Below are 10,379 nucleotides of genomic sequence, written 5' to 3'. Positions count from 1 at the left end.
TCTTGTCTTCTAAATAATATTCGCTCCTAGATCTATCACCGCCCCGGCATTTGCAAATTAAATGAGACAATAATATGATGCGATTATGATGACGCTGGGTGGGTTGGTAACATTTAGCCGGGGGGGAAATACAGCCAAATGATCCGGTAAAATAATGTTTTATTACACATTTAATACACTGTGCATTCTGCGTAGATTATACTGCCCTGTCCACCATATATTTGCTGTAATAATAGTATTATAATATAGAAACATCACAGAGAAATGATCCAGTCAGGGTGTAAATTCTGCCTACAATCCTTTTCACCCTACATCCTAGTGGCTATAGGTGGTACTACAAGTAAAATGTAGAAATAGAATTACACACAGGTCTATCTGTCTATGATTCTCCTGTTTTGTTAGTAATGTAGCAAAACCCACATTCCTTACTCAATTTTATTGACAATTAAGTAACAATTTAGGGTGTAAAATGTACTATACTTTTGCCTTTTATAAACAAAGATTGTTTTCTAAAACAAATTAAAAAATAATGCAATCATCAGATGTTTCTGCTGTGCGTGACTTCTACATGCCGGTTTTTATCAAGTATCGGTTTTTATCAAGTAGACAAAACACGTAGTGTTAAAAAGGATGTCCGACAGAGCAGGAGATATTCGTAGATACGTCCAGATAAACAATTATTCTCGAGGTTCTGCTTCAAGGTCTAATGGCGAGATATAGTTTGTATTGTGTGGAATTGTGCAATCGTGCAGATTTCTCGGCAACGCAACAACAATGTAACAACAGTAGGTTTTCACTGCCGTCGACAGAGTCTACATACTGAAAAAACTGCTCGACTGTAAGCCTGAAGCTATAACGTTACTGAAAGCGAGGGAACTGCAGTAAAATTTACTAAAGGTGTTAAGTTTTCAACTTCAGGGGCACTCCAGCCATCGTATGCACTTTAACGCATATAGCCGAGTGGTCCCTGTAAACATTCCCGGTATCCGTTTTGCAAATGTGTGGGGGTATTTGCACCTTCTCCTGGTTTCAGTGGGGGTGCTTTCTTGCTGCTGATTGGCTGCTTCATGGACTGCAGTGCAGAAAAGCAGCTGCAGCTTCTTCCTCAGGTAGATTTTTGAGCAATGCATACTAAAGTACCCCCAGAGGACTTTAATGCTCATTCTTTCTTAGTGGGCTGTGGTGGACCCATTAAATCCTCAAAGGCCACAGAAGCACTATGGGCACCACACAGTCAATCAAACTGCCCTCTATCTCGTCTAGAGCTTAGTGTAACCTCCATATTCATATGGATTAAAGCACCATGTTGCCTTTATACATTTATATGTGTAACTATCTTCCAACTCCTTCTTTGGTGAATAAACCCCAATGACTTTTTGAAGGTCTACCTGGTGAGCTGCCCCTAGAAGAGGGGTGAGTTAGCCCCACGTTATATACAGTTAATGTGGGGAGATAACTTGAAAGTCCTCACAGTGATTTAGCTTTATGTTATGTAGGACTAACTCAGCTCTTCTTCACGAAGCTACTTTGGGAATAATATAAGGTGATTTTACAGAGCGGAAAAAGTCACCTTACCTTCAAGCTCCTGGTTTCATGGATACAAAGAGTTTGTGTCTACTAGAGTGGGGTGATGGGGATTGGGGAGATGGTTGGTATACTGAGGGGCAGAGGTTTTTTGAAGCATTGGTAGTAAAAGGGGTTTAAAGTAAGGACGCAAAGAAAGTTAGAAGGGTGGATGTATTGGTGAGGAGATACAGGGTAAAAGAAACAAGAGGACAGCTGACAGTGGGAGAGCTAGGGGACTACAAGTTGAGAGATTGGGGAGAATCAGGGTGGGAGCTTCCTGCTCCTCAAGTTACCACCTAGTAAAGATGTTGCAAGGGTTTGCTTTAATAACCAGGCTGGCACTATGGTAAATCCACAGGCCAAGTTCAGCAGTAGAGTTCCAGTGATGTATTTACCATATTTTGTATCCACCAGACTGGCGGTTGCTTGGATTGGATTTGAGGAGAAGTCAGTAAATTATCCTCTTTCTCGATCCCTGGGACCTCCCAGTCCTCTGGGTATCTCGTTTAAGTCAACAACATCTGCAAGAAATCCAGGAGGCCCATTCCTTGCCAGTGAATGAAGAAAAGTGTTTTTTTGTTTCTACCAAGCAATAGCTTTAAAAACAAAACAAGAAAAGGGGATTGAGACAGAAGGAAACCCATACCCTCCTTACCCAAAATACTCACGTTTGCCTGTGCAACTGCCTAGGGGTTTCTCTATGGACCAAAATACTAAAAGAGATGAGGAGGCTCCCAAGTTTAGCTTAGTCAAGGGGCTGCCACCATATGAGCTTAGGGTCGCCAATGGACCCTCTTTACCCAATGTATCGGTTTGTCTTAGTCTGTCAATTCTAGTTTTGTCAGACCCTTTGTATTGACTGTAAGAAGCGCTGCTTAAAAATGTGGTGCTATATAAATAAAATATAATAATGTAAGACACAGAATCTGTGGTAATGTATTTTCTGTAATAAAAATTAGTAGTCATGAATACAAAATCCTCAGTTTATGCATTATTATTCTTTGTTAAAGATAGATCCCCAGTAAATCGTTTCACTTTGGACTTACGACCAAAAAATCCAAAGTCTCCTCTGGTGACCACTGACAATATTGTTAATTCTCAACTCACATAAGGTACCTTGGCCCCATTATTAATTGATTTATTTGTAGGTTTTATATAGAGCTCTGGAGTTGAGAGGTCAAATTAAAGTAGTCCTATAATCTAGTACAACATGTAACGTTGTCAGACCCCACCAATGGCTGTCCCCTCAGTGTCAGCTTTCCACTGCTCTATCTAACATGCGCAACTGGCCTGCCAGACCTTGTTGCACATCTTGCATGACCATTGGTTATTAATCATTTTGTGCGTGTGGATCCATTGGCTCTCAAGATCATCAAAGAAAGCTATGTACTTTGTACCACTACATAGATTTTCTATATGTATTAGACACAGACAGAGCTAAAACCATTTTAAGGTCACAGACTTTTAAGCAGCTGAGGTAGGTATTTTTAAATTTTGCGAGAAATAGGATAAGGAACCATGATAACGGCAAGGAAATTTCACAAGAAAGCAGATGAACTTTGCAAGTCGAGTTGTATGTGGCATTGAAGTTACCCAGGAGCTTTCTATATTCTGAACATTATCTGACTACACACACTAACAATACAGAATGGTAATCATCATATGAACATCCCCAACACAAGTGGCAATTCATGGTTTAATTTCTGTTCACATAGCTTGTGCCCGGGCATATCCAGCCTTTGGCCGTACTCTGCATGGCAGATGGCAGATTGGATGGCTGTGTGGTTCTGTTGCCCAACGGCCCACAGGAATTTGCCCCGTGTGCCAGATGTGCCAGTCTTGGCCTGGTAGGCATAGTGAACCTAACAGATGACAGATCAGGATAGCAGAGGATACAAATTAAATATGTTGTTCTCCAAGTGCAGGTTGAGTTGGCGTGAGCCAATTTCAGCTAATTCTGGAATGGAACAAATGACTAGAAGAGTTAGCATCGTCCAGACATATTATGAAAGGTCTGGGCTGATGGGTGGGCCTATAGAGTCACCTTTATTCGCCAGCTATGAAACCACATCCAGAAAATATGTCGGATTCCCTCGTCTTGCACTACTCCCTAAAAAAAAAATAATTTTGTTTTTTAACATATTGAAAAATTTGGACTAACATTTTACTGTTGCAATATCACTGGTATTAGTGTCCATCATACAAAGTTACAGGCTTTAGATAATGTTCAATAAACCCTGAGCTTTACACAATAATTAAGGAAAATTCTCTAAGACAATATTCAAACTGAGGTCTATCATGTAACAATTTAGCATTCCCTGAAAAAATTCTGGACAATGTCATATTTTACATGATTATAAAGTTATTTCTGGAGAGGGATTGGACCTTTAGCAGTATTACGAATTATATATTTTATGTTCTTAAAGTGTGTTGGAGTTGGCGGGACAGCATTTTCCAACAGACTTGTCCATTCGGATTTGCATGAATTTCAATTTTTACAACACTTACCAATTTTTTGTCAATTCCTACACATCTCAGGAAAAGAAGAGGGATCCCCGATGAAACAAATTAAAATGAAGCAAAGAACTACGAATTGTCGTTGATTCTTTCACTCACTCTCTCTCACACCCTCATTCACTTTCTCTCACACTCTCATTCACATTATTTCACACTCTCATTCAATTTCTCTCATGCTGTCTTTGAAAGTCTCCCTACCTTCTCAGCCGAACTCTTCCGTGTTCCTGTCTCCTTGACGTGCAACTGCGCTTCTTCTCTTGCCTCTTCTAGTTTTTCTTTCTTCGTCCGCTGCTCCTTGTGTCTTCTTTCTTCATCCGCTTCTCTGTGGACATGACATCCCGGCGAACTTCCGCAAAAGGGAGGAACCTCCAGGCACACGCTTTCCCGGAGTGGCGGAACAGGGGAGAGGCTGGCTCCGTGGCTCCATCTTCCGAGGATGTGCACAGAGAGGCCATAATAATTCAGATACATTGGTGGAAAAAGAAAGGTGCAGAAACGCGGAGCTTCCGGGCACACACTCTCCTGCGATTGATTCCTGAATGTAAAATGCCCTCTGATTTCTGTGAAAAGGGCAGAATATGAAAATCATCTGGAAGCGAATGGCGCAAAAGCAAAACAAAACATTTGCAGCATGAGGCACATTTGGAGGAGACATAAATTGCAACTGGTAGAAGCTGGTATCAGTGGATAGAAAACATTTCGGAGATGGACAGGGTTGTATGGCGTAGTGAATGGCTGAGTGGAGAGATATCTCATGCCAGTTCATGGTTTAGTGACTTCCCATCAAGGAGATTTACAGATGGGTTATGTCTGCAGTCCTTGGGAACTGGTGTTTGACTTTAGATGAGTAAACAATGATGCAGCTGGATGCAGAAGCTGAGACTACACATAACAGATGGAGCTCTGCAAAACGCGTTGGTATTGGTAACATTCACTTTATTATGAAAAATCAGCAGTGTATTATATAAGTGAGAGGTGTTCGTGGGGTCATTAATTCCATCACATCACCTCAAAGTCACGTGGACTTTTAATAAACACTTCTGCCCGCTCCCCTTGGCGTTTTAGAGGAATTAACTTGGCTCAAAACAGGGATCGCTTCCTCTTTGAAATGAAACTGCAGTAAGAATGACTCAGTCAGACCAAAACTGCAAGGAAATAGTGCTTACTTATCCTTAACCCTTTGTTACAACTGTTGATTCATGCACCATCTAATGGGATTGATGCAGGGCAAATCATTAACCCAATTAAACAGCACACCTCAAAGCATAAAGCATGATGTACCAAAGTGGCCTTTCAGCTATGGAATATATATCCCTGTACCCCGGAACTTTCACAATTAGTTGACCCTGAGGCTCTCTAAGTGTTAACTCTTTAATAGTTCATCAAAAATATTCAATTGCTGTTACTGGTTTATGGTGGCAACCAAGTCAGGCCCACTTCAGGCATTACAGTGAGTAGAGCTGTATCGGGCACAGCCTCCAGAGGCACCTTGGGCCCCCAGGCTCCTCTCATACCCCTACCTTGATACATGCATTGTATTTGAGGTAGAGACTTGTAGCATTGGGGCTGGGGGGATGGACCTTTTAACAAGGTGGGTTTGGAGGAAAGGGTTGGCCAAGAAAGGCATCTTGATACATGTCCCTACTGAACATGTTCTATTAATGGACATGGAAAATCTTTACTTGTCTGGTGATAAAGATATTCTGAAATAACTCAACTAGAGTCAAGCAGGGATTTCTGTAACTGCAATATACCTGCAAGAAAAGCACTATTTGGGATATGAAGTAAAATATGAAGAGGTCTGCTCCAGACTGTGTATTAGCCCAATGGTCAGTCTATGTCTCTTTATATATGTGTTATGCATTGGGTGCACATTGGATTTGGTCTTTAATCCAACCACCATATGAGTTGAACAAGCAACTCCTTAGGATCTCCAATGGTCTAAGGAGCCCTTTAGACCGTGAAAGGGAGAAACCTATACAAGTAAGCTTGTGAGCAGGGCCCTTTATTACTGAAAGTAACCATCTTAGTCTGCCAATTCTAAATTTGTTGGACCCCTTGAATGCATGGACTGTAAGAAGCGTTTAGTAAATTTTTGGCACTACATACATAAGCGTTAATAATAATTTTCATGCTTGTGATGTTTGTCCATTTAAAACTGACAACAGTGCCCCCTGTGGCAGCCTGAAGAAATACAGAAATAAAACCCATACTGTGCTTTGGCCAAAACAATTAAAACCAGACCGGAGTGCACATTGAGCTGGTCAGACTATGCTATGTTTTCTCTGGGAGTCAACATGTGCTACATGTAATTTAAGGCATCCACATTCCTGGGCCATTAAATCAGTGTTTCAGTGGACTTTTAGCCTACCCCTGTTTAACTGTTAAGATATGCTTACAGCATAACTGTAGAATGTAACACGCGACTTACACATTTTACTGGTGAAAGAAGACGTATAGATCCAGAAAATATTTTTACCCTAATATTTGGCTCTTTTTTTCTTTTGATCTGCGCATTGGCTATGCAATCTAGAACAATGCACTGCTTTACATGATACATACCGGTACTCACTGCTATTGAGCTCAGACATATAAAAATATACATAACGGGCGATGACTATGAAGGAACTAGAACCTTAAGAGCCTTTTAATACCCACACAATGCTCCAGAAGATAAATGCTCCATGTTTTGTAATTCTGGATGGTTAGAAACCCCACCAGCACTGTTATTGTTACTCTGCCTACATCCACAAGCCGTTGCTAAGTATAATCTATCACTTCGCTTCATTTTTCTTGACATATGAAAACAACAACATAAAAAGTAATCCAGAACTCTTCCGAACCCGATGGTTGCTGGTTGCTCAGAAGAACATCTCTGTTGTATATTTTTTCTTGGCCTTCTTTTGGCGTATGTTTTCAATTAGTGGCCTCCCATCTGGTTTCCATTAATATTTCTTTTTGGATGGTACCTCATTGGCCAGGGTTCTCTTAACTCCTTGCAATTTTCTAGATTGTAGGACTGCAGGGCCTTCTTCACCTAATATATATCGGGTTTGTAAATTATAGTTTTGTCAGACCCTTTGAATGTAGGGACTGTAAGAAATAAAAGATAATAATAATAATCTAATAGCGCTTTCACTGTTTTTTTTCACTTATGCTAAAGTAAACGGTGATGCATATTTAATTATTTTCCAGCTTGACAATAATGGAATAAGTAGAACCTTTCACTTTTGTGTGGAGGTAAAGGAGGCTGTTTCACACTTGTTTAGTCACTTTGTGAAAAAGTGTGCATTTCCTATTCGTATGGCAGAATCAGCAGTTTTGGTTTTCTCAGAAACAAATGTTTGGTTCTACATTTACTTTCACTTCTCACAGTCAAGACCAGATTTGGAGCAAAATGCATGTCCTGATATTGGTAGAGATGTTTTAAGGAACAGCTGGTTGCCACGAGGAAGGACGCGCAAGTCGACTCACAAACATTTGAAAGGAGGTTATGAAGGACCTGAACATCCAGAGAGTGGGTCGAACTTGAGATCAGAGCCTGGGTCTGGCTTGGTAGTTGCAATGGGGCAAAATCATCTTTTTCACATGAAATGGGATAATACAGCGAGAGGGTTCAGTAATAGGCCAAGTGCTGATTACATAAATGCAGCGTTGGGTTTTGTAATGCAATAGGGTGACCGGATGGCCATTTGGTATTCCCATGGACATAAAGTAGAAATTGCCACTTATCTATTTCTGCTGTGTAGACAGGACACCATGCGCAGTACAACCTCCCCATACACAGAATGCACGCAGCCAATACAAAAGATATGGAGTCAGGCAACCAATAAGGGTGTCCAGGGTGATAAAATCAAATATCTTAACCAAAGTGTTAACATTTTGCACATCTAATTAACTAATATCTTCAATATTTATCCACTGGAGCCCATCCCACTATTTGGAATATATTCCAGGCTGTTCCAGGCTGTGTATTAGCCCAATGGCCAGTCTATGTCTTGGTATGCTGAAGAGGACATACCAAGAGATTTTGAATGACATGGTAGGATGAGTTTGGTGTGGAAGAACCTGACCAGTCACACAGAGCCCGGACCTCAACCCCATCGAACACCTTTGGGAAGAACTGGAGCGGAGATTGCGAGCTGGGCGTCTCGTCCAACATCAGAGCCTGACCTCACAGATACTCTACTGGATGAATGGGCAAAATTCCCACGGAAACTCCCCAAAATCTATTGGAAGCTTCTATAGATGCAAAGGGGGAGGACCATTGTTTTCAATGGATTTAGGGACCGCCCATTGTCCTTAAGGGGTTAAAGAATGCATGTGTTTTCGTAGTCTCTTTATTGTAGCTATCCATTCCTAAATATAAATTGGCTCCCCTAGTTCTCTCTTCCATTCTATTGAGATTAAGAAAATTTTAAGTTAACATCTTAAATGTAACTCTATTACTAAGAGGTATCACATCTTTGTTTTAATCTCATTGGATATATTTGATAAGTCATTCTTTTTTGTTGTAATTGGTTATCTAGGCATGTTTTAAAGAAGGCTGGAGTAATAACATTTTGTTCTGCATCATCTGATCATTTTGCATGTCTTTTTTAATTGAATTTCATGTCTGGAGTAACTTCTAATGTGTTACGGTCTTTGAAAGCTTTCATACTAGGAGATGGAAAAAAATGTGAAAGTCTTTTCTCCCGTTTATCTGCATTTCTTTTGGCTTTTGATTTATGTATCCAAGATATGATTATTAATAAGTGGATAAATACATGAATTCAATTAACTATTAGTAAAAGATAAACAAATAAATATATAAACAAATAAATAGAGTGACAAGAAAGTTGATAAGATCCGATTCCATTTTCAAAACTAAATGAGCAAGCAGGAGACGAGGTTAATCTCTGAGCCGACTTATTTTATAGCTAATAATGTATAGAATTGCTTAATAAAGATTTATATATATACGTTCTCGTCAACCGTTCTGTAAACTCCTTGGCGATCATCTTAATGATAGCGGATTCTGTTTACTAAGAGGTTCCCCTTTGAGCGTCTATCGCCGGTAGAATGCAAACTAAGGATGTTTCACCCAGGGGTGATTCCTCTCTGTTGATTCCATCATAAACCGAATTAGGAATCTCTCACCACCAACCTCATTTGTCTTCCCGCTGGCGTCTCCGAGTCCTGCTCACTCCGCTCTCGCTATGAAGAACGCGATCGCATCTCCAACTTTCCCTTCAAGCTTCTCAAGCGTAATCGCTTATGGATCAGTAGAATTTACCAGTTTTCACTGTCTCTCCTATGATACTTTGTAAGTCAGATAAGCTTCCATGTTGTGCTCTGAGTCTCCATCGTGTGTGCATGTCATAGCCCCACAAAGCACGTATGGCGCGTTATATCTTCACATCATCGCCTCCGTCTCCGCTTCACTTATCTACCACCTTCTAGGTAAAGTAGAACTTCCTTACATTACATCTAAGCCTCTGATCCTTTAGTTTTAGGTTATGACCTCCTGTTCTAGTATTTTTCTTACTGAAGGGGTGTAACAAAATACCAAGACATTTTCAGGAAACGCTTCCCAGAGCCCAATGGCGCGTTTTAACGTTCTTTTTGGCTACTAGGCTTAGAAAGAGGTTGAAGAAAGCTAACAGACATTTTTTAAATGCTCCTTGGTGTTCTTTTCTAAAACCTGCACATAATCTACATAAAGACTCAACTACAAAATGATATAGGGATGTCGACAGGGATATTGACTCAACTCATGGTCAGGACGATGGAATGGCAAGTTCTGTTTAGGAGATCTTAGCCCTAGATCTCAGCTCCCTTTGGCATCAGGAGAGGCACAGTTTATATGATCCTTTGATCTCTGTGCTTCTCCTAAAAAATAATAGGCTTTATTTTATTTGATGTCCAGAAGCTGCAGCCATATTAACCCTAGCATACGATCTCAAGAAAGGCATATGTCACACGCTGTGGTCCGGATCCCATACTGTATGTCATTCTATCAGTCGCTGGACTTAAAGTATCAGAAACGATGTTAATAATACGTCCGGCCCTAAAGAGGCTCAAACTTCATTCAGGCTACAGTTTTGCTTAAAAAAAAAAAGTAATTTAATGTTTTTTTTACTCTTGAGATTCACCCTTAGTGACTTACTTCTTTATATACACATGATGAAGGACAAATTGTTCTGCATATACTGTCCAAAGTTGTTTCTAAGATACTTAATTATGATAAGTAATTAAATCCTTAATCCATCCATCACAAATGAGGCTTAATTAAAGAAGACAGCGAGACATCAAAC

The sequence above is a fragment of the Spea bombifrons genome, chromosome 4 (genome assembly GCF_027358695.1).
Source record: "Spea bombifrons isolate aSpeBom1 chromosome 4, aSpeBom1.2.pri, whole genome shotgun sequence".
NCBI lineage: Eukaryota > Metazoa > Chordata > Amphibia > Anura > Pelobatidae > Spea > Spea bombifrons.
The sequence above is the reverse complement of the archived record's forward strand: the minus strand, read 5'-3'. Positions refer to the sequence as shown.